Source organism: Otolemur garnettii, unplaced genomic scaffold, assembly GCF_000181295.1.
Source record: "Otolemur garnettii isolate 467f Iridium unplaced genomic scaffold, OtoGar3 scaffold00102, whole genome shotgun sequence".
In the NCBI taxonomy this organism is placed as follows: domain Eukaryota; kingdom Metazoa; phylum Chordata; class Mammalia; order Primates; family Galagidae; genus Otolemur; species Otolemur garnettii.
Window position 1 is genome coordinate 5,895,753 of NW_003852497.1, and position 4,830 is coordinate 5,900,582.

Here is a 4,830-nt window from a genome sequence, read left to right on the forward strand (position 1 = left end):
ATGCAGGCACACAGCAGAATGCAGGGACACAGTAGAATGGTAGATACACAGTAGGATGCAGGCACACAGTAGGATGCAGGCACACAGTAGGATGGTAGGCACACAGTAAGATGAAGGCACACAGCAGAATGCAGGCACACCCTAGGATGCAGGCACACAGTAGGATGGTAGGTACATAGTAGGATGCAGGCGCACAGTAGGATGCAGGCACACCGTAGGATGCAGGCACACAGCAGGTGCTATTCTTCCAACCACCTCCTCTTGCACCCTCATTTCTTGTCCTTTCTCTCCCTCCCTGGTTCTTTACCTCTCTCCTGCCCCTTACTTACAGGGATGGCACCATGGCAAATTCAATTCTCTCTTATAAAAGAGCACTAACTGTGTTCATAAAAGTAAAAAACTGGCAAAGAATTCGGTTTCAGTTTTTTCACTTCCTAAGTAAGCAGGGGTGGTGAATTTACTCAGAAAAGAAAGAGCCAGAGATGAATTTCATGGGTAGTAAAGTTCTTAACAGCGGCAGGTGGATTGATTTGCGTCCTGGCAAACACAGCTCTTGCCCTGACCTGGTTTCAGCATTCAGGGCAGAGTGAGTCATTTATCCAGTGTGTGAAAAGTGTCTTTAAAAAAAAGTCATGACTGGAGTTTAGAAAACAAACGTATATGGTAAGAAGAAGAACTGGAGCCTCATCCCCCCTTATTATTTCTTTAAGGTCAGAACTTGTTCTTTTAAAAATATAGTGAGAAAATTGGACATGGTGCACAACGGGTAATCAATATTATTTGTTGATTGGACTTTATTTATATTTTGGTTCATTTTCTTCCCATAAGGAAAACTCTGACCTACTCTCTAATACTAACTACAGACACACACACACACACGCGTACACACGTGCACACACACTGCATTTTCACATGCCTTTTCAGAATATTTGAAAAGAACTAACGATGTGATTACAGAAAACATCATCTGGCCCACTCAGCTCCCCCAATATTTGATAAGCACCGTACTGCAGCCAAGTCTTTTGTAGTCTAATTTTATAAAATTTACATTTTGCCTTTGAGCCCAAGAGCTTTAGAAAATTATAAACTGAACTCTTTGCAATTTTCTAAGATTAAAATTCATTTCTAAGCAACACAGTGAGTCAGCAACTTTCGGGCTGTCATGTTGGATTACCAGTATGTACGGTATTAATGCCACTCTAAAATCACTGCAGGAGTTCTCCACTAGGATGAGCTAAGCAGTAACCTCAAGGAAGATCAAAACGCACAACTTTCTCAATGACATCAGTTCAGTTTAGCTTACTTCACCTAGCCACATTAAGAAAAAATAAGTAGAAAGGCACACATCAACCCTTCTGCCTAGATGTCAGCGAGAAACCTGAACTGGGTTGTTGAGGGGATTTAAATACATCCCTGAAAAGCCTGGAGCAAGATCATCTGCGATGCCCTCCGTCTTATGCAGAGGCTTTTTCTTTCTCTTGTGCAACCTGTCTCAGCATTTTTCCCCCTTCATTTTATCAAAGTCTTCTGAACCCTGAGGCCTGAAGGTTGGATTTTTCCAAGAGCTGGCACTTTTAGAAGCAGGTGCAATGGAAGAAAGATGGACCAGGAAGAAGGACGGTGGGAGGTTGTGGAATCCAGGCTGGACACAGAGACAAAGGCACCGCAGGAGCTCGGTGAGGGGAAGTGATGAGGAAAGGGGGCTGCCCGAGATTGGCTGCAGTGCAAGGACTGCGGAAGGGCACTTGAGAAAGTTGGGAGGAAGCTAGGAGCTGTGTTAGGAAGTGAGTGTCCGTGATCGAGTTAGGAAGGGACAGAGCTCCCGGGCTGAGGGTGGACGACAAGGCGTGAGCGGAAGAGAAGACCATCAGAGTCGAGCAGGGTAAAGAACCGTGAGGGTGGGACGCTCTGTCTGTGTCATGTGCATGATTGTCAAAATCATCTCAGATCCTCAGGAGATGCTGTGCAGACCCGTGGACCAGGTGCAGAATTACCCAATGGACAATGAGAAAGTGTTTGAGCAGTGAAAGCAATGAGGTGGGGGTCTGAGCCCCCACACCGGGGCCACTGCTTCTGAGCACCGCCTCGGTCACGCTTCCAAACATAGCAACAGACAGCATTTAATGAGAAATTGCCATAAGTCAGATCCTCTGCAGAGAGCTCTATCGCCATTGTTTCCCATTTATAACTCCCAACAACGTAATTCCCATACAACTATTACGTGTTTCCCCCAGTGTTACCGATTGGGAAAGAGGGTAAGAAAGAAAAGTTAATTTGCTCGGGTAACGTGATTAAAGTTAGGGAGCCCATTTTGAACCCAATAAGCCATTCTGGAGTCCACATTCTTTTTTTTCCCAATAGATTTAGGGGGCACAAGTATTTTTTGTTACCTGACTGAATTGTATTGGACGGTACTGAAGTCAAGGCTTTTCACGTACCCATCACCAGGACGGGTTCATTGCACTTGATACGCAGGTGTTTGGTGCCCTCCCAAGCTCCCCTTGTTAGTGTTCAACATCCACTGCACCCCTTTATGACCATGCACACATCCCCCGTTTAGCTCTCACCCCCAAGGGGAACATGTGGTGTTTGATTTTCCATTCCTGAGATACTTCAGTTAGGATAATGGTCTCCAGTTCTATCCAACTTGCTGCAGAAGACATTATCCTATTTATTTCTGTGGCAGAGTAGTATTCTGTGGGGCGGGGGTGACTACGTGAAGTCTGACAGTGAAATTCGTAATTCTAGAAAAAGTGCTTCCCACCTGATTGCTGAATATCGCTACTGTCACCTTTGAAGTACGTCCCTTGGGAAGCTGTACCTGATTTTTAGGTGTCTCTGCTTCTATATACTGTTCAATGCCCCTATTTTCCCCCAAAATCCACATCTAAAGCACTAATGTAGCTCCTTAGAAATATTATTAATCTTTGATATACACATCCAGACTTTTCACATGTGTATTTATATTTATTTTATTTATAGCATATTTTTCAAAAACAGATCACGTCATACATAATGGCCTATAAATTGATTTTCTCCCTCGCCATTGTATTGTGCCAAAATTCCAGAAAGAGATAATTCTTATGGTGCATAAACTACCGCAAAGCTCAGACATTGACGGCCAGTTTCCCAAGTACAAGTCGGTCTCTCTAACAAACTCTATGACACAACATACTAACGTATCACAAATTAAATCTAATAATATACTAAGACCAATTAGGATTTACTGTGGAATATAAGAAGGTTCCAACATTGGCAAAACAATCCACATGATTCAATAGATCAAAATATTGAAGGAGGAAAACCATGATCATTTTAATGATAGATACCATTCATTTCTGATTCTTTCTAAAAGTACAATCCCCAGTCACTGGGGACAGAAAGAAAATCTGATGGTCTGAATGGGTAGCAAATAAAAACACAGCACTATGAGAAGCGTGCGTGCAAAAGTTAAAACAAAAAGTGTTTTCAAAAGTGATATATTTCAAAACTTTTGTGTTTGTCTTAACGTTCTAACTAATTCGAAACACACAGAAATTAAGAGGAATAAATATTTGAGAGGAAGAGGGGAGATTGTCCCTGTTGTCTACTAGGACATTCCAGAAAAACATCACTCCCCACCTCTAAGAAAAAGATGAGAAAAAAGAAAGGAAGCTATGTGGATGGTTAACTTATGAAATAAGTTGCTTTCTCAAATACTGTCAGTAATTTGCAAATAAAATAAAGCAAGAAAAGATAACACTTAGAATAGCAACTACCACTTAAACCACATAGGAATACATGTAATAGTGAGTGTGTAAGGTGTTTATGAAGAAGATCATAACATATTCTCAGATATATACAAAGACCTAGTTATTTAAAAGATGTAACATTTTCTTTTACTTGATAAAATGTAAAATGATAAAAATCCTTTTCAAATTAAACTATAAAGTTAATGATTAATGGGGATAATATTTTTTAAACATATCAATGAGCTTTAATCTTCTCTCATTTCTCTGTGACCTGTTCATCCAGAGGTGTCCATTGATTAGTGCAACAAATTAGGACTTTAAAACAGAAGCACAGGGAGAAAGAGCTAATATTCAGATTTCAACTTCACAAATAAAATTTTTTATCTCACAGCAAAGAAAAGCCAAGGTCTGTTGCGTGAGGAAGACAGTTGCTAAGTTTCGTAATCTCTCCTTTACTTTTCAAGGGCTACATCTGATGGATTTAGATCATAAAGGTTTTAATACTATCAATAGTGTGGATAGAATAAAGATGCCACATAAGGAAGGTCCCATAAGATGCAAGGAAGAAATGGAAAAGATACTTTCTTGTAAAGAGAAAGAGATATTTGATAGGGAACTGGCCAAGGCAGATACACTGCTTGGATCCCTGAGAAGCTACATAGGACTGTGATGGTATCAAAAAAGAATGAAAATAAAATATGTATCAATAAGGGAGTAGGTAAATAACACACAGTTATAGTATAATACATAGAATTTTAAAAGAATGAGAAAATAAGTCATGGTACTGTGTGTGTAACACATAGTTATAGAATAATATATAGAATAACTGTAACATAATATATAAACTATAATAATATAGAATAACTATAACTATAATGCACAGTTATAGAATAACATATAGTAACTGTGACATAATACATAGAATTATAATAATATAGGATAACTACTATAACACACATAGTTATAGAATAATAAATAGAATTTTAAAAGGATGGATCAACAAACTATGGTATATGTACACCATGGAATACTATGCAGCCATAAAGAAAGATGGAGACTTTACGTCCTTCATGTTCACATGGATGGAGCTGGAAAATGT